We start from the raw sequence: 23,780 nt of genomic DNA, 5'->3' as shown, positions 1-23,780 counted from the left end.
ATTTGCTGAATTTTATCTTAATCATGAAATCGTGCTGGATATTGTCACATGTTTTCTCTGTATCAGTTGAGACTCATGTGTATGTTTTTCATCTATTCAACTACGGTGGTTTATTACATTACTTGATTTTCATATTTTACCCATTTTTTAATTGGATCATATTTTGAAACTTGCTTTCCTTCTTGGGATACATTCCACTTGGTCATGTTGCATAATTCTTTTAATATGCTGCATTTTTTGGTTTGCTAGTATTTTGTTGAGGAAATTTGAATTTATATGTAAAGGAACACTGGCCTGTAGTTTTAATCTATTGTGATGTCTTTGTTTGGTTTTAGTATGAGAATAATGATGGCTTCATAGAATGAGTTAAAAGGTGTTCCCCCTCTTATTTTTTGAAAGAGTTTGACAAGGACCGGTATTTATACTTTAAATTTTGGAAGAATATTTACCAATAAATTCATGTGGTTTTGGGCTTTTCTTTCTTTTATGTTGTTTTCTTACAGATTCAATTTCCTTATATGTTGTGGTTCTATTCACACTTTCTATTTCTTCTTGAGTTTATTTTGATAGGTTATGTGTTTCTAGGATTTTGAGTCTTCTCGCATTTTCTTTTAGGTGGCTGTAATAATGGTTTATCAATTTATTAATCTCTCCTACGAATAAACATTTTTCTCTATTATGTTTCTTTTTTCTATTTCACTGATCTCTGCCCTCATCTTTATTATTTCCTTCTTTCTGCAATTATCGGGCTTCATTTGTTTTTCTCTTTCAAGTCCCTTAAAGAGGAAAGTTAAGTTATTGATTTGAGATCTTTCTTTTAAAAAATATTCATCCACATCTATAAATTTCCCTCTGTGAACTGCTTTTGGTGTATCCCATAAACTTTGGTATGTTGTATTTTTATTTTTGTCTCAAAATATATTCCAATTTCTCATGTAATTTATTCTTTGACCCACTGGTTATTTTAAAATATGTTATTTAATTTCCATATATTTCTGAATTTTCCAGTTTTTTTTTTTCTGTTATTGAAAGACAGCTTGTATGATTTCAAACTTTTTAAGTTTATTGAAACTACTTTTGTGGTCTAACATAGTCTATCCTGGAGAATGTTCTGCATGCACTTGAGGAAAATGTATGTATTTTGATGTTGAGTGGAGTGTTCTGTATATTTCTGTCAGGTCTAATTGGTTTACAGTGTTAATTTAGTAATGTATTTCCTTATTGGTCCCTTATCTGCTTGTTCTACCTATTATTGAAAATGGAGTATTGATGTCTTTACATATTATTGTAAAGCTGTTTATTTCTCCTTTCATTTCTGTTATTTTTTCCCTCATATATTTTGAGCTTATTGTTACATGTGTACATATTTATAATTGCTGTATCTTCTTGAAGGATAGACCCTTTTACTAGTATGTAATGCCCTTCTTTGTTTCCTGTTGTAATTTCGGGCTTAAATTGCATTTTGTCTAATAATAGTATATCTATCCCATGTCTCTTTCGGTTACTATATGGAGGGAATATCTTTTTCTTTCTTTTTTTTTTTTACTTTAAACTTATTTGGGTCTTTGAATCTAAAGTGAGTATCTTGTAGACAGCATGCAGACAGACTTCTTAAAAAATCCATTCTTCAAATCTCTTTTAATTGGAGAGTGTATCATGTTTATATTTAAAGTAATTTCTAAGGAAGGACATACTTCTATTATCTTGCTAATTGTTTCCTGTACATCTTAAAACTTTTTTATTAATTAAGTCCTCTATTACTGCTTTCCTTTGTGTTTAATCAATTTTTGTAGTTTACCATTTTGATTCTCTTCTCATTTCCTGTTCTGTACACTTTTACTTATTTTCTTAGTGGTTAGCTTGAGAATTACAATTAACATATTAAACTAATAGCAACCTAGTTTGAATTAATAGCAATTTGGTATCAATATTATATAAATCTCTGTTTCTGTTCATCTCCATCTCTTGCCCTTTATTTTGTTATTATCATAGATTATGTTTGTACCTTGTGTGCACATTAATATAGATTTATAATGATTGTTTTGTGCATTTATCTTTTAAACCAGGAAATGAATAGAGGAGTTGAAAACCAAAAATATGAGAATTCTGGTATTTACATTTACCTATAGTTAGTTTTACTAGTGTTCTTTATTTCTTTATATGGCTTTGATTTGCTATCTAATGAGCTTTAATTTAAACCTGATGAACTTCCTTTAGCATTTTTTGTGGGGTAGTTCTATTAGTGATGAACTCCTTCAGTTTTCGTTTATCTGGGAATGTATTAATTTCCCCTTCTTTTTTTTTTTTTTTCTGAGATGGAGTTTCACTCTTGTCGCCCAGGTTGGAGCGCAATGGCACAATCTTGGCTTACTGTAACCTCCGCCTCCTAGGTTCAAGTGAGTCTCCTGACCCAACCTCCTGAGTAGCTCGGATTATAGGCACACGCCACCATGCCCAGCTAATTTTTGTATATTTAGTAGAGACAGGGTTTCGCCATGTTGGCCAGGCTGGTCTCAAACTCCTGACCTCAGGTAATCCGCCTGCCTCAGCCTCCCACAGTGCTGGGATTACAGGCGTGAGTCACTGCACCCAACCTCTCCTTCATTTTTAAAGTATAGTTTTGATCAAAATAGAATTATTGAACGATAATTTTTCTTTCAGAACTTTAAACATGTTGTTGTCTTCTGGCCTCCATGGTTTCTTTCTTTTCTTTTCTTTTCTTTAACTTTTACGTTAAGTTCTGGGGTACATGTGCAGGATGTGTTGGCTTGTTACATAGGTAAATGTGTGCCATGGTGGTTTGCTGCACAGATCATCCCATCACCTAGGTATTAAGTCCACCATCAATTAGCTATTCCTCCTGATGCTCTACTTCTCTCCACTCCTGGCAACAGACCCCAGTGTGTGTTGTTTCCCCCCATGTGTCCATGTGTTCTCATTGTTCGGCTCCTACTTATAAGTGAGAACATGTACTGTTTGGTTTTCTGTTCCTGTGTTAGTTTGCTGAGGATAACAGCTTCCATCTCCATCCATATCCCTGCAAAAGACATGCTCTCATTCCTTTTTATGGCTGCATAGTATTCCATGGTGAATATATATCACCTTTTCTTTATTCAGTCTATAACTGATGGGCATTTGGGTTGATTCCATGTCTTTGCTATTGTGAATAGTGCTGCAGTGAACATAAGTGTGCATGTATCTTTATAATAGAATGGTTTATATTCCTTTGGGTATATACCCAGTAATGGGATTGCTGGGTCAAATGGTATTTCTGGATCTAAATATTTGAGAAATCACCAGTCTGTCTTCCACACTATGGGTGAACTAATTTAGACTCCCGCCAAGAGTGTAAAAGTGTTTCTTATCCTCCACAATCTCAAGAGTATCTGTTGTTTCTTGACTTTTTAATAATTGCCATTCTGACTGGCATGAGACAGCATCTTATTTTTGTTTTAATTTGCATTTCTCTAATGATCAGTGATGTTGAGCTTTTTTTCATATGTTTGTGGGCTGCATGACTGTCTTCTTTTGAGAAATGCCTGTTCATGTCCTTTGCCAACTTCTTAATGAGACTATTTGTTCTCTTCTTGTATATTTGTTTAAGTTCCTTGTAGACTTTGTATATCAGACCTTCGTCAGATGAATAGATTGCAAAATTTTCTCTCCTATTCTGTAGGTTGTCTGTTCATGCTGATGATAGTTTCTTTTGCTGTGCAGAAGCTCCTTAGTTTAATTAGATCCCATTTGTCAATTTTTGCTTTTATGTTGCAATTGTTTTTGGTGTTTGAATCATGAAATCTTTGCCCCTGCCTATGTCCTGAACGTTGTTGCTTAGATTTTCTTCTAAGGTTTTTATAGTTTTGGGGTTTACATTTAAGTCTTTAATCCATCTTGAGTTAACTTTTGTATAGGGTGTAAGAAAGGGGCCCAGTTACAATTTTCTGCATAAGGCTAGCCAGCTTTTACATCACCATTTATTAAATAGGGAGTCCTTTCCTCATTGTTTGGTTTTGTCAGGTTTGTTGAAGATCAGATGGTTGTAGGTGTGCCATCTTATTTCCGGTTTATCTATTCTGTTCCATTGGTCTACGTGACTGTTTTTTGTACCAGTATCATGCTGTTTTGGTTACCGTAGTCTTCGGTGTTTTTTTGTTTTTTTGTTTTTTTTCCTTCCTTCCTTCCTTCCTTCCTTCCTTCCTTCCTTCCTTCCTTCCTTCCTTCCTTCCTTCCTTCCTTCCTTCCTTCTTCCCTCCCTCCCTCCCTTCCTCCCTCCCTCCCTTCCTTTCTTCCTTTCTTCCTTCTTTTCTTTTTGAGACAGAGTCTCACTCTGTAGCCAGGCTAGAGTCCAGTGGCACGATCTCGGCTCACTGCAACCTCTGCCTCCTGGGTTCAAGTGATTCTCCTGCCTCAGCCTCCCGAGTAGCTGGGACTACAGGTGCGTGCCACCATGCCCAGTTAATTTTTGTATTTTTAGTAGAGACAGGGTTTCGCCATGTTGGCCAGGATGGTCTCAATCTCTTGACCTCATCATCCACCTGCCTCAGCCTCCCAAAGCGCTGGGATTACAGATGTAAGCCACCACGCCCAGCCTACTGTAGCCTTGTAGTATAGTTTGAAGTCGGGTAGCATGATGCCTCCAGCTTTGTTCGTTTTGCTTAAGATTGTTTTGTCTGTTTGGGCTCTTTTTTGGTTCCATATGAATTTCAAAATAGTTTTTTCTAGTTCTGTGAAGAATGTCAATGGTAGTTTAATGAGAATAGCACTGAATCTATACATGGCTTTGGGAAGTATGACCATTTTCACAATATTGATTCTTCATGAGCATGGAATACAAACAACCATCAGAGAACACTATAAACACCTCTATGAACATAAACTAGAAAATCTAGAAGAAATGGATAAATTCCTGGACACATACACCCTCCCAAGGCTGAAAGAGGAAGAAAGTGAATTTCTGAATAGATCAATAACAAGTTCTGAAATTGAGGCAGTAATAAACAGCCTACCAATCAGAAAAAGCCTAGGACAAGATGGATTTACAGCTGAATTCTACCAGAGCTACAAAGAATTGCTGCTACCATTTCTACTAACACTATTCCAAACAATTGAAAAGGAGGGATTCCTCCCTAACTCATTTTATGAGGCCACCATCATCCTGATACCAAAGTCTGGCAGAGACACAACAAAAAAAGAAAACTTCAGATCAGTATCCATGATGAACTACAATGCAAAAATCTTCAGTAAAATACTGGCAAACTGAGTCCAGCAGCACATCAAAAACCTATTCCACCACGATCAAGTAAACTTCATTCCCAGGATGCAAGGTTGGTTCAACATATACAAATCAATAAAAGAAATTTATTGCATAAACAGTACTAAAGACAAAAACCACATGACCATCTCAATAGATGCAGAAAAGGCCTTTGATAAAATTCAACATCACTTCATGTAAAAACTCTCAATAAACCAGGTATTGAAGGAATATACTTCAAATAATAAGAGCCACATACGACAAACCCACAGCTAATATACTGAATGGGCAAAAGCTGGAAGCTTTCCCCTTGAAAACTGGCACAAGACAAGAATGACTTCTGTCATCACTCTTATTCAACATAGTAGTGGAAGTCCTGGCCAGGGCAATCAGGCAAGAGAAAGAAATAAAAGATATTCAAGTAGGAAGAGAGGATGTCAAATTATCTTTGCAGATGACATGACTTTGTATCTAGAAAATCCCATTGTCTCAGCCCCAAAGCTTCTTAAGCTGATAAGCAACTTCAGCAGTAGCAGGATACAAAATCGGTGTGCAAAAAAATCACTAGCATTCCTATACACCAACAACAGGTAAGCAGAGAGCCAAATCATGAATGAACTCCTATTCACAATTGCTAAAAACAGAACAAAATACACAGGAATACAGCTAACAAGCAAAGTGAAGGACCTCTTTAAGGAGAACTATAAACCATGGTTCAAGGAAATCAGAGGATAAAAACAAATGAAAAAACATTCTCTCTCTCTCTTTATTTTTTTTATTTTTTTATTTTTTATTTTTGATATGGAGTCTCGCTCTGTCACTAAGGCTGGAGTGCAATGGTGTGATCTCAGCTGACTGCAACCTCTGCCTCCTGGGTTCAAGTGATTCTCCTGCCTCAGCCTCCGAGTAGCTGGTATTACAGGTGTGCACTACCAGACCAGGCTAATTTTTGTATTATTAGTAGAGACAGGGTTTCACCATGTTGGCCAGGCTGGTCTCGATCTCTTGACCTCAGGTGATCCACCCACCTCGGCCTCCCAAAGTGCTGGGATTACAGGCGTGAGCCACCGTGCCCGGTCGGATCTTATCTTTTTCTTTGCTAATCCAGCTAGGGGTCTATCAATCTTATTTATTTTTTCAAAAAACCAAGTCTTGGTTTCATGGATTTTTGTATGGATTTTAGCATCTCAATTTCATTAAATTCTTTAATTTTAGTTACTTCTTTTCTTCTGCTAGCTTTGGGATTGGTTTGTTCTTTTTTTCTCTATTTCCTTTAGGTGCAAAGTTAAATTGTTAATTTGAGACTTTTCTAACTTTTTGATGAAGGCACTTAGGGCTATGAACTTTCCTCTAAACACTGATTTGGCAGCATCCCAGAGATTGTGGTAAGTTGTGTCCCTATTTCATTATTTTTTATTTCTGCCTTAATTTCTATGTTCACTCAGGAGTTTCTCAGGAGTAAGTTGTTTAATTTCCACGTATTTACTTTGTTTTGAGAGACCTTGGCATTGGTTTTTATTTTTATTACATTGTGCTCTGAGAATGTACTTGGAATGATTTCAAGTGTTTTGGATTTATTGATGCTTGTTTTATGACCAAGCATGTGCTAGCTTATAATACGTTCCATGTGCAGATGAGAAGAATGTATACTTCATGGTGGTTGGGTGGAGTGTTCTGTTGATGTCTTATTAGGTCCAATTGGTCAAGTGTCAAGTCTAAGTCTAGAGTTTCTTTGTCATTTTTGCTTTTGCCTCAGTGATTTCTCTAATGCTGCCAGTGGGGTTTTGAAGTCTCCCACTATTATTGTGTTCTTGTCTATGTCTTTTCATAGGCCAAGAAGAACTTGATTTTATCAATCCAGATGCTCCAGTGTTGAGTGTATATGTATTTAAGATAGTCAAGACTTCTTGTTGGATTGTATTCCTTATCATTATATAATGCCCTTCACCGTCTTTTTCAATTTTTATTGGTTTAAAGTATGTTTTATCTCATATTAGAATAGTGACTTCTGCTTTTTTTTTGTTTTCCATTTGCATGGTAGATCATACTCCACAATTTTACTTTGAGCCTATGGGTGTCATTGTATGTGAGATGAGTCTCTGGGTGAGAGTGGGTAGCTGAGTCTTATCTTTTTATTCAGCCTGATACTCTGTGTGTTTTAAGTGAGGCATTTAGCCTATTTACATCCAAGGTTAGTATTGATACATGTGATTTTGATCCTGTTATGGTGTTGTTAGCTGGTTGTTATATAGACTTGATTGCATAGTGGCTTTATAGAGGCTGTGGGCTATGTGCTTCAGTGTGCTTTTCTGGTAGCAGGTGTCATTCTTTTGAATCCAGGTTTTACATTCCCTTAAAGACCTCTTGTAAGGCTAGTCTAGTTTAACCACATTCCTCAGCATTCACTTGTCAGAGCAGAATTGTATTTCTTCTTCACTTATTAAGCTTAGTTTGGTAGTATATGAAATTCTAGGTTGGAATTTCTTCTTTGTTATGAACACTAAAAATTGGCCCCCAATATCTACTGGTTTGTAAGGTTTCTGCAAAGAGAGCTGCTGCTAACCTTATGGGGTTCCCTATGTAGGTGACCTGTCCTTTCTCTTTGCTCCCTTTAAGATTTTTTCTTTTGCATTTACCTTGATGAATTGGATGACAATATGCCTTGTGAGTGGTTGTCTTATATTGTATCTGACTGAGGTTCTCTGTGTTTTTTGGACTTGCATGTCAACCTCTCCAGTGAGATTAGGAAACTTTATGTGGACTATATCCTTAAATATACTTTCCAAGTTGCTTATTGTTTCTCCTTTCCTCTAAGGAACACTAATGAGTCATAGATTTGGTCTTTTTACATAATCCCATATTTTTCAGAGGTTTTGTTCATTTATTCTTAATTCTTTTTTCTTCATTTTGGTCTAACTTAGTTGATTTGCAGAACTGGCCTTCAAGCTTTGAGGCTCTTCAGCTTGAGCTATTCTGCTGGCAACACTTTGTATTGTATTACGAAATTCTTGCAGTGAATTTCTCAGCTCAAGAGGCTCAGTTTTGGTCTTTATTAAAATAGAAACTTTGTATTTCATCTCTTGAATCATTTTACTGTATTGCTTGGCTTCCTTGGATTGAGTTTCAACTTTCCCCGTGAATTCAGAAGAGATTCTTCGCCATCCAGATTCTGAATACCATATCTCTCATCTCAGACAATTCAGACTGGTTAAGAACCACTGCTGAAGAGCTAGTGGACTCATTTGCAGGTAAGGGAGATCTCTGGCTTTTTAAATTGCCAAAGTTCTTGCACTGATTTTTTTCTCATCGGGGAGGGCTGGTTTTCCCTTAATTGTGTTGTAAATTGAATGTCATTCATTGACTTTGTTTCTAGAAGTTTTCAGAAGATTAAGGTTGTGTATCAGGTTTTAGTTAGTTGTACAGTTCTTGCTCCCTTCCCCCAGCACCATTTGGGGTGGGAAACTAGCCATAGAATTCAAGCACCCCAGTTCCTGGCTTCCTCCCTCTTCAGCCTCAATGACTGTGTCTTGTCTCCATCCACATTCAGTGTTTTATCTTCAAAGATCTCAAATTATGTTGGTGTAGTCAAAATCCTGGTCTCTCTCTCTCCACAAGTGGAAATTTGCAGCTGCATTTGGTCAGCCATTTTGGGAGCTTTCTATACAGAATAACTTTAACTATGAATTTACCCACCATGCCACCACTGGTATGAGTGTGTCCATGGACCCTGTGCCCCTGTCACCACTGCACTGCCACTTCTGGTGTTCTGCTCCTACCAGTACCTTACACCAGCTGAAGCATATGTATCCCATTGTGCTCCTGTGGCTGCTGGCACATACAAGCAAGCACAGGTCCTGCTGCCACCACCTGTATGAAGCACTTTGGTTGGCATCCCCCATCAGAGAGTTGGGACCAGCACACTGGGAATACCTTGGCCCCTCCAGTCCAGCAGATTCCTAACCTCGACGGGCAAGAGAACAAGGCCAATGCCCAGTACCAGTCCTCTAGAGTTAGAGCATGCCACCTAGGAGTGCTGAGCTGAGCCTTGGCCCCCTAAAAGTTTCCAGAATTGAAGCTAGTCCACTGAACCCACCTTATACCACAATCAAGCCACCAAGGGCATCAAAGAAGATAAACGCAAAAAGCATCATCAAAAGGACAGCAGCTTGAAATATTAAAGGAAAATCACCCCACACAGATGAGAAAGAACCAGGGCAAGGACTCTGGCAACTCAAATAACCAAACTGCCTTGTTATCTCCAAACAACTGCACTAGTTCCTCAGCAATAGTTCTTAACCAGGCTGAAATGGCTGAAATGACACACGTAGAATTTAGAATATGGAAAGGAACGAAAATGACTGAGATTCTTGAGAAAGTAAAAACTTCGTCCAAGGAATCTAAGGAATACAGTAGAATGATACGGGAGCTGAATGACAAAATGGACTTTTTAAGAAAGAACCAAACTTATCTGTTAAAGCTGAAAAACAAAGTATAAGAATTTCATAATAAAATCAGAAATATTAACAGCAAAATAGAGCAAGCTAAGGAAAGAATCTCAGAACTTGAAGATTAGTTCTGTGAATTAACTCAGACAAAAATAAAGAAAAAAATACAAAATAATGAATTAAACCTCTGAGAAATATGGGATTATCTAAAGAAAACAAATCTATGACTCATTGGCATCCCTGAAAGAAAGAGAGAGGAAGCAAGAAATTTGGATAGCATATTTGAGGATATCATTCACAAAAATTTCCCCAATCTCACTGGAGAGGCCAATATTAAAATTGAGAGAATCCAGAGAACACCAGTGAGATCATATATAAGATTACCATCTACAGGACACATAGTCATCAGGTTCTCCAAGGTCCACATGAAAGACATCCATAAACTTAAAGTAAAGGGATGGAGACAAATCTACTGAGCAAATGGAAAATAAAAAAAGCAAAAGTTACTATTCTAATTTCAGAAAAATCACACATTAAATCAACAATCACCAAAAAAGACAAAGAAGGACATTACATAATGGTAAAGGGTTCAATTCTACAGGAAGACTTAACTGTCATAAGTACATATGCACCCAATACAGGAGCACTCAGATTCATAAAACAAGTTCTTAGAGACCTATAAACAGATTTAGGTAACCACCTAATAATAGTGGGAGACTTTAACATCCCACTGACAGTACTGAACAATCATCAAGGCAAAGAACTATTAAAGATATTCAAGACCTGAACTTGATATTTGGCCAAAGAGACCTAACAGATATCTATAGCGATCTCCATCTTGAATCAAAAGAATATATATTTTTCTCATTTGCACATGTTATGTACTCTAAAATTGACCACAAAATCTGCCATAAAGCAATTCTCAGCAAATTCAAGTGAAATCATATCAACCACACTCTCAGACCAAAGTGCAACAAAAATATAAATCAATACTAAGAAAATTGCTCAAAACCATACAAATACATGGAAATTAAGCAATTTGCTCCTGAATGACTTTTCAGTAAAGAAAAGATTTAAGGTAGAAATCAAGAAATTCATTGAAATGAATGAGAACCAAAATACAGCATACTAGTATCTCTGGCACATAGCTAAAGCAGTGTTAAAGGAAAAGTTATAGCACGAAATGACCACATCATAAAGTTAGAAAGATGTCAAATTAAACAACCTAACATCACACCTTAAGTATCTAGAAAAAGAAGAACAAACTGACCCCAAACCTTGCAGAAGACAATAAATAACTAAAATCAGAGCTGAACTGAATGAAATTAAGAAATGAAAAACCATACAAAAGATCAATGCACACAAGTTGGTTCATTGAAAGAATGAATAAGATAGACCACTAGCTATACCAATAATGCAAAAAAAAAAAGGGAAAAGATCCAAAGAAACACAATCAGAAATGACAGAGGGGACATTATCACTGACACCAGAGAAATAAAAAAAAAAAAAAAAAAAAAAAAAAAAAAAAAAAAAGCCCTCAGAACCCCTGCATGCAGACAAACTAGAAAATCTAGAAGAAATGAATATATTCCTGGGAACCTACAACCTCCCAAGATTAAACCAGGAAGAAATTGAAACCAGAAATATACCAATGGTGTGTTCTAAAATCGAATCTGTAATAAAATGTGTACCAACTAGAAAAAGCCAAGGAACAGATAAATTCACAGTGAAATTCTACTAGACATGTAAAGAAGAGCTGGTGTCATTTCTACTGAAACTATTCAAAAAATTGAGGAAGAGGAACTCTTTCCTAATTCATTCTATGAGGTCACAATCATTTTGATAACAAAACCTGGCAGAGACACAAGAAAAAAAAGAAAACTTCAGGCCAGTATCCTTGATTAACATTGATGCAAAAATCCCCAATGAAATACTAACAAACTGAATTTAGCAGCACATCAAAAGGCTAATCCACCAGGATTAAGTAGGCTTTCTCCCTGGGATGCAAGGTTGGTTCAACATATGCAAATCAATGAATGTCATTCATTACTTAAGCAGGACTAGAAACAAAACCACATGATCATCTCAATAGATTCACAAAAGGCTTTTGATACAATTAAACACCCCTTCATGTTCAAAACCCTCCACAAACCAGGCATTAAAGGAATATACCTCAAAATAATAAGAGCCAACAAACCCACAGCCAACCCACAGCCAACATAATACTAAATGGGAAAAAGCTGGAAGCCTTTCCCTTGAGAATCAGAACAAAACAAGGATGCTCTCTCTCACAACGACTCCTATTCAACATAGTACTGGAATTACCAGCCAGAGCTATCAGGCAAGAGAAAGAAATAAAAGGCATCCAAATAGGGTGAGAAGATGTCAAACTATTTCTGACTGGAGATAATATTATTTTATAATAGAAAACATCATATTCTCTGTCCAAAAGCTCTTTGATCTGACAAACAACTTTAGCAAAATTTAAGGATATAAAATCAATATACAAAAATTAATACTATTTCTATACATCAGCAATGTTCAAGCTTCATGACAATCAATAATGCAATTCCATTCACAATAGTCACAAAAGGAATATAATACCTAGGAATACAGCTAACCAGGAAGGTGGAAGATCTGTATGAGAAATACAAAACACTGCTAAAATAAATCATGGATAACACAAACAAATGGAAAAACATTCCATGTTCATGTAAAGGAAATGGCCACACTGCACACAACAGTTTAAAGATTCAATGTTATTCCTGTCTACCAATGGTATTCTTCATAGAATTAGGAAAACCTATTCTGAAATTTTATATGGAACAAAAAAGAACCCAAATAGTCAAAGCAATCCTAAACAAAAAGAACAAAGCTAGTGGCATCACATTACCTGACTGCAAACTATATTACCAGTATACAGTAAACAAAACAGCATGGTACTGGGACAAAATCAGACACATAGACAAATAGAACAGAATAGAGAGCCTAGAAATAAGGCCGCATACCTACAACCATCTGATCTTTGACAAAGCTGACAAAAACAAGCAATGGGGAAAAGACTCCCTATTCAATAAATGATGTTGGGGGAGCTGGCTAGCCATATGCAGAAGATTGAAACTGGATCCCTTCCTTAGACCATATACAAAAATCAACTGAACATGGATTAAAGATTTAAATGTGATAAAAGAAAAACTTCAGCCAAATTAAATTTAAATGAATTTAATTGAGCAATGATGGATCAATGAATTGCGCAGCCCCCCAAATCACAGTTAGATTCATAGAGACTCCAGGAGTGCCTTGTGGTCAAAACAAACATATAGACAAAAAAGGTAAAGTGACATACAGGGATCGGAAGTGAGGCACAGAAACAGCGAAATTGGTTACAGCTTGGCCTTTGCCTTATTTGAACGCAGTTTGAACATTCAGCAGCCTATAAGTAGTTGAAGTATGGCCTCTGGGATAGGCCAACATTCAGCTATTGTTACAGGTGTATACTATTAAGTTAGGTTTTTGACTTTTTCTGACTGTCCACAAGGTTAAAGTTCATTCACAAGGACTCAAATATAAAAGTACAGAATCCTTCTCAGGCCATATTTAGTTTGCCTTAACAAATGTAAAACCTAAAACTACAAAAGCCCTTTTAGAAAATCTAGGAAATACCATTCTACACATAGGCCTTGGCAAATATTTCATGGCAAAGATGCCAAAAGCAATTGCAACAAAAGCAAAAATTGACAAGTGGAATCTAATTAAACTAAAGATTTCCCGCACAGCAAAAGAAACTATCAAATGAGTAAACAGACAACCTACAGAATGGGAGAAACTATTTGCAACCTTTGCATCTGCCAAATGTCTAATTTCCAGAATCTATAATGAACTTAAATATTCAAGCAAAAAATAAAACCACCCCATTGAAAAGTAGGCGAAAGACATGAACAGACACTTCTCAAAAGAAGACATAAACCCAGCCAAAAAGCAAATGAAAACAATATTTAACACCACTCATCATTGGCTACATGGAAATCAGAACCATCTCACACCAGTAAGAATGGTTATTATTAAAAAGTTCAAAACAACAGATGCTTGTGAGTTTTCAAAGAAAGGGGTATGCTTATACACTACTAGTGGGAATGTAAATTACTTCACCCACTGTGGATGGTGATTTGGCAATTTCTCAAAGAACTTTAGAGAACTACCATTCAACCTAAAAATGTCATTATTGGGCAAATACCCAAAGAATATAAGTTGTTCTACCATAAAGAGACATGCATGTGTATATTCATCGCAGTAACGGTCACAATAGCATAGACATGGAATCAACCTAAATGCCCATCAACAGTAGACTGGATAAAGAAAATATAGTACATATACACCATGGAATACTATGCAGCCATAAGAAAGAACAAGATCCTGTCCTTGTCAGCAACATGCATGGAGCTGGAGGTCATTATCCAAAGCAAATGAACATAGGAACAGAAGACTAAATACTACATGTGCTCACTTACAAGTGGGAGCTAAATATTGAGTACACATGGACACATAGAGGGGAACAACGCATGCTGGGGCCTACTGGAGGGTAAAGGATGGAAGGAGGGTGAGGATCGAAAAACTACTTATTGGTACTGTGCTTATCACCTGGGTGATGAAATAAATCCCAGTGACATGCAATTTACCTACATAACAAATCTGCAGATGTACCCCTGAAAGGAAATAAAAGTTTAAAAAATACATATATAATCTGTTGAATTTCCACTCTCATGAAATTAATGACTTTGTTGGGCTCTACACCTTGCTGTGAATTTATCCCACCTAGTATTGTAATACAATGTGTATCTTCTGTTTACTGGTAAAAATACTGTCCATTTCTCTCTAATTAATCAACTTTCTAATAAAGTTATTTAGCATTAAAATATATGAATTTAATTTCTCTAATTGATTTAGGATTTGTCAAGTTTACTGTTTTGTCTAGGGTCTTTTTTTTTTTTTTTTTTGATACGGAGTCTCACTCTGTCGCCCAGGCTGGATTGCAGTGGCGTGATCTCGGCTCACTGCAACCTCCACCTCCTGGGTTCAAGCAATTCTCTGCCTCAGCATCCACAGTAGCTGGGATTACAGGCACCCACCACCATGCCCGGCTAATTTTTGTATTTTTCATAGAGATGGGGTTTCACCATCTTGACCAGACTGGTCTTAAACTCCTGACCTCGTGATCCACCCGCCTCGGCCTCCCAAAGTGCTGAGATTATAGGCGTGAGCCACCACGCCCGGCCTGTCTAGTGTCATTTTTAATAATCAGTGCTTTCTAAGAAATTGTCAATTTCATCTAATTTTTCAATTTCATGGCATGAAATTATTCACAGCATTTTTTATTAGCTTTTCAATAATATAGGTCACTCTTTTGGACCTGATAATGGTAATTTATGTCTTCTTTTTTTAAATCTTTTTCAATCTAGTTAGAGACCTACCAAAATTATTATTTTCAAAGAATCAGACTTCAGTGACATCAATTTTTTTCTCTATTATTTTTCCAATTAATACTTCGTTTATTTTGTTATTACCTCTATTATCTCCTTCCACTTTTTTCTTTGGCTTTGATTTACTCATTTTTTGCTCATTCTTTTGTGATGCAAATTCAAATCACTTATATTAGATCTTTCCTATTCTTAACATGATAATTTAAAGCTATAATTTCCCTGTAAGTACTGCTTTAGCTATATACCAAAAAGTTTTCTGTTATTCCTTTCAAAATAGTGCCTAAATCACCTTGGTATTTCTTGTCTCTTGTATTGCTTTTGCTCATTATTAATTTAACCAGTATTTAGTGTTTGTCTAGTTATATTATTGATTTCTGGTGCGATTTATTTGCGGTAAGAGAAAAGACTGTGTTATTTAAATCTTTCAAAAATTATTTAGATTGCTTTATCACCGAACATATGATCTTAATATAACATATGCCACTGAAAAGAATGTGCTATTCTACCATTGTTAGGTGCAGTGTTCTGTAAATATCAATTAAGCCATTGTGGTTGATAGTGTTATTCAGAATTTCTATGTTGAACTACAGTACTTCAAAATGTGAATGTATTTTCAGATAGGTCTTTAAAAAGGTAATTAAAATAAAATGAGTTCATTAGGATGGGTCTTAATGCAATATGTCTGATGTCCTTTTAAGAAGAGGAAATTAAGCAGGGCATGGTGGCTCGTGCCTGTAATCCCAGCACTTTGGGAGGCTGAGGTGGGCGGATCACTTGAGGTCAGGAGTTTGAGACCAGCCTGGCCAACTTGACAAAACCCTGTCTGTACTAAAAATACAAAAATTAGCCGGGTGTGGTGGCACAGGCCTGTAATCCCAGCTACTCGGGAGGCCAAGGCAGGAGAATTGCTTGAACCAGGGAGATGGAGGTTGCAGTGAGCCAAGATCGTGCCACTGCACTTCAGTCTGGGCGACAGAGCAAGACTGTCAAGAAAAAAAAAAAAAAAAAAGAGGAAATTAGGATACAGACACTTACAGAAGAAAGACCATGTGAAGACATAGGAAGGAGACCACCATTGCCCAACCAAGGAAAGAGACCTCAGAAGAAACCAATCCTGCTGACTCCTTGATCTCAGACTTTTAGCCTCTGGAATTGTGAGAAAATAATTTTTTGTTGTTTAAGGCATCTCGTTCATGGTACTTTGTTATGGCAGCCCTAGCAAACTAAAACAGTAGGTTTCAGTCTACCTTTTACTTATTTGCTTTTATTTCTTTATTTATTTTGTTTTATTGTCTCTCTGTTACTTTTTTCCTGCCTTTTAATAAGATTTTTTACTTTATTTTCCAAATTGTATTTTATTTTTCTTATTGAGTTTTTAGCTACACTTTGCAGTTTTAAAAATTCTCCTCTAGAGATTCTAATATACATCCTTTACTTTTTATAGTTAATTTTCAGTTAACATCACATTACTTCACATAAAATGTACAAGCCTTGCAACAGTCTAGGATCATATGCCCCATTTCTTCTATTATTCTACAGTTGTTGTTATATCTATTAAATGTATTTACATTTTAACACTACAAAGCAATATTATACATTTACCTTTAAATAGTCACATATATTGCTAAAAAATAAAGAGGAAAGGAAGCCAATATAATAGCGATTTGCATGTATTATGGCACTTATTGTTAACGATATTCTGAATATTCACACCACTTTATGTACCACATGATCAACTGCAATCGATCCTAGGATACAATCCACCAAAGCAGAAACTTCTTCATGGAACTACCCACCTTCCCTCTTCTGAGTATGTACTCCTACCAGAGTCTTTTGCTTCCATTGACAATCCAGTACCTCCAAGTACTTGGTTTTTATATCAGGTTTACATTTTATAATTATTTTCTGCAAGTGACTTCCATGTGGTAGGGTCTTAGTGTGTCATTACAGAAATCCTCTGGATAGTTTTATTTGGATGAAGTGTTGGGTTTGAGTAGACAGTTGTAATAAACTGGGAGTATATAGCTAATTTTTTTTTTTTTTTTTTTTTGATTCGGAGTCTCGCTCTTGTTGCCCAGGCTGGAGTGTAATGGCACGATCTCGGCTCACTGCAACCTCCACCTCCTGGGTTCAAGCAATTCTCCTGCCTCAGCCTCCCAAGTAGCTGGGATTACAGGCGCCTGCCACCATGCTCGGCTAATTTTTTGTGTTTTTAGTAGAGACGGAGTCTCACTATGTTGACCAGGCTGGTCTCGAAGTCCTGACCTCCTGATCCACCTGCCTCGGCTTCCCAAAGTGCTGGGATTACAGGCGTGAGCCACAGCGCCTGGCCAATTATTTATGTGAAAGTTTATTAAATATCAGGGTGGTGGGGGATTGTGTTAAATTTATAAGGTGACGAAGAGCAACTGTAGAATGGCAAGTTACTGTTATATTCTTTAAATATACCTGTATGATTAACTTAATTACAGTAGTACACAAGAAGTCACTTGTGAAAATAGATATGTTTGAATAGAATCTGTATTGATATGTATTCCTCTCCCCAGAGTTTATGAAAAAACTTCAAGGAGAAGCACAAACACACTTTCCTTCTTCCTGTAGCAACCAACACTCAGGCGAGAGCAGCAGATAGCTAGCACATTGAAATTCAGGAGCTGATTTTCTATTTCACAGACCATCATTCTGAACTGACAGGAAGCAACGGGACTCAAACTAAAGCCTTTAGTGAAGAGGGACCAGTATTTATGTGGGGTGTTGCATGTTCTACTTTTGTTTGTGAAATAATAGGACACTCCAGGGTGCTCTCATAATTACTTCACAGTCATTCACACAATGCAGTCCACCAGCTACCGACCTTGAGCATTCTGAGTTGTTTCTAGCCAGGTAAATGAAAATGAGGGAAGAAAATAATAACCCTCAATTGTATAAAGCCCTTAGGAAAAATTAGTTTTATTAACCTGATGTCTGACTCATCACAGGTACTGATTTTGAAAGATGTTCTGTAATTTAGTTTTATACAAGAGCCTTCTTTTTGTTGTTTTAAAATTAGCATCAGGGTAACCAATGTTGGTTAGCAAAGGGACACTAAAGAAAGAGATTTGGGAAAAAGAGTAATTTTATCATTATGCTTTTATTCTTCGTAATCACCTTTTCCATTAGTAAAACTCCCAAGGATAGCAATGGCACACAAGCTTTTGAAGTGTCAGTGAAAGCTGAAATCAGCTAAAATAATAGTTTGCTGCATTTAAGATATAACAGAGGCAGCAGTGCATCAAGGTTACTGTGAAGGTGAAAATAATTGGATACAATTGAAAAATAGATTTCTTTGTGGTTACTACCCTGGAATGGGAACAATTACTAACTTACAAAGAGACCTTTATCACTTCTGTTCACCTTAGGGAACCATGAGGCAGCTTAACATGGCCCATAAGGCCTAAGAAAAGCATTTGTAATCATGAGATTGCATTTACTTTTATATAAGTTAGACCTTGTTTATCCTGGATTCAGTTATCCTTCACTACAGCTTTGAAAATCTAAAATGTTTCTCTTATACTTGTCCTCCTCTTAAACACTATCACAGTCTCACAGTCTTCTATTGAAATTTTACTTCTGTCAGCCTTTAAAAAGTATTTGATAGCACACAGGGTGACTGTAACCAATAATAACTTAATTGTATATTTTTAAATAACTAAAAGAGTATAATTGGGTTGTTTGTAACTCAAAGGATAAATGCTTGAGGGGATGAAAACCTCATTCACCAAGATGTGGTTATTTCACATTTCATGTCTGTATCAAAACATTTCATGTACCTCACAAATGTATATGCTTGCAGGGTACCCACAAAAATTAAATAAAATAATTTAAAAATAGCTTTACAATTGTTTGCAGAAATGGTACATCATATATTTTGTAGCAAATAAATCTTAATTTGAATGTTAATGCAGTCTTTATATGCTAATTGTTTGACTAATAGGGAGCCATGTTGGAGAAATAGCACCCTTAAAATATACTGATGCCTAAACATGAAGTATGGATGATGGTGCTTTTATAAATAGAGTGATCAACCATATGCTTCATTGTGCAAGCTGGGAAGCATAGGGGAGTATAATGGTTTTTTTTTTTTTTTTTTTTTTTTTTTTTTAAAGATGGAATCTTGCTCTGTCGCTAGGCTAGAGTGCAGTGGCGTAATCTCGGCTCACTGCAACCTCCGCCTCCTGGGTTCAAGTGATTCTCCTGTCTCAGCCTCCCGAGTAGCTGGGACTACAGGCATGCACCGCCATGTCCAGCTAATTTTGGTAGTTTTAGTACAGATGAGGTTTCACCATGTTGGCCAGGATGGTCTCGATCTCTTGACCTCATGATCCACCCACTTGGGCCTCCCAAAGCTGCTGGGATTACAGCTGTGAGCCACTGCACCTGGCCAATGGGGCATTATTAATAATGATGTCAGGAAAATGGGTATGAAGGAGGACTAACCATGAATTATATGGGAATATATATATATATATTGCTATCCTCGGGAGGCTGAGACAGGAGACTTGCTTGAACCCAGGAGGCGGAGGTTGCAGTGAGCCGAGATTACACCATTGCACTCTAGCCTGGCGACAGAGTGAGATTCCATCTAAAAAAAAAAAAAAAAAACACCCCATTATAGTCCCCTGTGCTTCCCAGCTTGCACAATGAAGCATATGGTTGATCACTCTATTTATAAAAGCACCATCATCCATACTTCACATTTAGACATCAGTATATTTTAACGGCGGTATTTCTCCAACATGGCTCCCTATTAGTCAAACAATTAGCACATAAAGATTGCATTAACAAATTAAGATTTATTTGCCACAAAATATATGATGTACCACTTCTGCAAACAATATATATGTGTGTGTGTATATATACATATACATATATATACATATACATATGTAAATACATATATACACATATATACACATACACACACACATACACACACACATCCATCCCCATATGTGTGTGTGTGTGTATCTCCCCACAGTAATGGAATAGAGCCCAGAGAAAGAATTTATTGATGAGAGAGAATGAACAATTATTTAAAACTAATAATGTTCATTTTTTGTTACTTACATGGAAATAATGCATGCTAATTTTATAAACTTTAGAAAATATAAAGCAAAAACATATTTTATGTTCACTACTGTTGATATGTCTCTTCAACTTGTAGCAGTGTCACACCGTTTAAATTTGTCTATTAAGATACATTTTTAATGTCTGGTTGAATTCCTTAAATCCTGTTACATCACTTTAAAAATGATATATAAATGTTGGGCATTTACTCTGCCCAATAAACTTCAAAAAGTTTCACTTCTTTAAACTTACAAATTAATGTGAAAGGGATTAAACAGATTTACAATATTGAATCTTTCCATCCAGGAGCATGATGCATATCACTAATTTTGCAGAATGTCTTTTGTTTTCTTCCATAAAGTTTTGTAGTTCACTTCACATATATCCTACACATTTCTTGTGTATTTGTAAACATTTTACAGTTTTATTATTATTGCAAATCAACTATATTTTTCATTAACTTCCAAACTGATTTTTGCTAATATATATATATACACACATACATACACACACACACACACACACACACACATATATAAATTTTTCAATGCATTTTCTTCTCTTGTGTTTCACAGGGGACATATTGTCCTGTCATTTATGAAAGTTGCCAAATAATTCTCTAAAACTTTCTTTGGATCCTGTAGTAGATAATATTCAGTAGCATGAGATTCCTCTGAGTCATTAGTATTATTTATTTTCTTTTCTTCAATGTTTTTCATAAGTCTCTATTTTGTTTCCCTTGGAATAAGAGGTAATCGCTTCAGAACTAGTGTTCACCAAACACAGGCCAGAAGCAACTTTCTCTTGCCATTGACCAACTGAGTTGTCTTATTTCAGGAGGAAAGCTTCTATAGGTCACTAATTGCGCTTTTTCTTTCAAAAGCAATGACCTTGTACTTATTATGAATTGCAATGCAATTCTCATCAAAACACCACAATCATTCTTCACAAAACTAGAAAAAACAATCCCCAAATTCATATGGAACCAAAAATAAGAGCCCACATAGCCAAAGCAACACTAAGCAAAAAGAAAAAATCTGGAGGCATCACACTACCTGATTTCAAACTATACTATAAGGCCATAGCCACTAAAACAGCATGGTACTGTTATAAAAATAGGCATGCACACCAACGGAACAGAATAGAGAACCCAGAAATAAACCCAAATACTTACAGTCAACTGATCTTTGACAAAACAAATCAAAACATAAAGTGGTGAAGGGGCACCCTATTCAAGAAACGGTGTTGGGATAATTGGCAAGCCACATATAGGAGAATGAAATTGGATCCCCATCTCTCACCTTATACCAAAATCAACCCAAGATGGATCAAGGACTTTAATCTAAGACCTGAAACTATAAAAATTTTAGAAGATTACATCAGAAAAACCCTTCTAGACATTGGCTTATGCAAAGATTTTATGATCAAGAACTCAAAAGCAAATGCAACAAAAACCAAGATAAATAGGTGGGACTTAAACTAAAGAGTTATTGCAAAAGGAACAGTCAGCAGAGTAAACAGACAGCCCACAGAGTGGGAGAAAATCTTACAATCTATACATCAGACAAAAGACTAACATCCAGAATCTACAACAAACTCAAATTAGCAAGAATAAAACAAACAATCCAATAAAAAAAATGGGCTACGGACATGAATAGACAATTCTCAAAAGAAGATAGACAAATGGTCAACAAACATATGAAAAAATGCTCAACATCACTAATGATTAGGGAAATGCAAATCAAAACCACAATGTGATACCATCTTATGCTCACAAGAAAGGCCATAATTGAAAAATTAAAAAAAAAATTAGATGTTGGCATGGATGTGGTGAAAGGGGAGCACTTCTACACTGCTGGCAGGAATGTAAACTAGTCCAACCACTATGAAAAACAGTGTGGAGATTCCTTAAAGAACTAAAAGTAGAACTACCATTTGATCCAGCAATCCCACTACTGTGTATCTACCCAGAGGAAAAGAAGTCATTATACAAAAAAGATATTTGCACATGCATGTTTATAGCAGCACAATTCACAATTGCAAAAAATGTGGAACCAACCCAAAAACCCATCAATCAACGAGTGGGTATATATACCCACTGTATATATACATGATATACACATATCTATATATATATATATGATAGAATACTACTCAGCCATAAAAAGGAAAGAATTAATGGCATTCACAGCAACCTGGATGGGATTGCAGGCTATTACTCTAAGTGAAGTAACTCAGGAATGGAAAAGTAAACATTGTATGTTCACACTCATAAGTAGGAGCTAAGCTATGAGGATGCATAGGCGTAAGAATAATACAATGAACTTTGGGGACTAGAGAAAGTATGGGGAGCGGGTGAGGGATAAAAGAATACAAATTGGGTTCAGTATATACTGCTTGGGTGATGGGTGCACCAAAATCTCACAAACCACCACTAAAGAACTTACTCATGTAACCAAATACCACCTGTTCCCCAAAAACCTATGGAAATAAAAAAGTTTTTTTAAAAAAAGAATTGCAAGCATTGTGGCTCATGCCTACAATTCCAGCACTTTGGGAGGCTGAGGTGGGAGAAACACTTGAGCCCAGGAGTTCAAAACCAGCCTGAGCAACATAGTGAGACCCTATCTCTACAAAGTAACTTTAAAAATAGCCTGGCATGGTGGTGTACCTCTGTGGTCCCAAGCTACTTGGGAGGCTGAGGTGGGAGGATTGCTTGAGCCCAGGAGGTCGAGGCTGCAGTGAGCCATGATTGTGCCATTGCACTCCAGCCTAGATGACAGTGAGGCCCTGTCTCTAAGTAAATCAATAAATAATTGCATGCAGTTTCTTACGATTGTTTATTTTTAGTTTCTCTTTTATGTCTCCTTTAGTATTTTAGTGGGAATTTGGCAGAGACACTTTCAAAAGACTCTGAAAACAAGTAATTCAAAACCTAAGCTGTTAGAACTCTAAATTATTTTGAGCCTTAAAGGTATGTGATTATGGGGCCTGAGTCATGTGACAAGCAGCTATAACCTAGACAGTTGTAACCTTTCTTTCTGTGATTATAGATGAAATCTTCTTCCTTACCTGCATTGTTTTGTAAAATGTTGTAAATGACTTAAGAAGGCCAGGAAAAACCCTTTCCCTCTTCACTTAATTTTCATTATAGATTAACTTCCCTCTTATCTTTCTCACGCAAGGCTTCATGGCTATCACATTGTCTTCAGATTAAATGTTAAATACACTGTTTTAAATTGGAAAGGAAATGAAAACCAGCTGTAATGAAAAGAAAACAAGTCTTATGGGAAGAAAGCAAACTGTTACTTTTGGTAATTCTTAAACCAGCCTTGTACAGAAAGTGTTTCAGTCTTATTAAATTTCTTTGTCTTCTGCCAATATAAGCAAGAACTCAACTTTTAATTTTGGAGAACTGATCCTTTTTCTCTGGAGTCTGTGTGTACCAAATGATCATTTCCAGGTTTTCAATTGAATAAACTCTTTAGAACTGGACTCTGA

General features: G+C 36.3%; 1 long non-coding RNA gene across 1 annotated transcript in view; it reads right to left on the bottom strand.

Annotated features, from left to right (window-relative positions):
* LOC140710826 (uncharacterized) overlaps positions 1-23,780 on the bottom strand; it is a 146,290-nt gene that overhangs the window by 47,094 nt on the left and 75,416 nt on the right. The window lies entirely within an intron of this gene.

The sequence above is a fragment of the Chlorocebus sabaeus genome, chromosome X (genome assembly GCF_047675955.1).
Source record: "Chlorocebus sabaeus isolate Y175 chromosome X, mChlSab1.0.hap1, whole genome shotgun sequence".
Lineage (NCBI taxonomy): Eukaryota > Metazoa > Chordata > Mammalia > Primates > Cercopithecidae > Chlorocebus > Chlorocebus sabaeus.
Note: the sequence above shows the minus strand (reverse complement) of the source record. Positions and strands in the feature narration are given on the sequence as shown.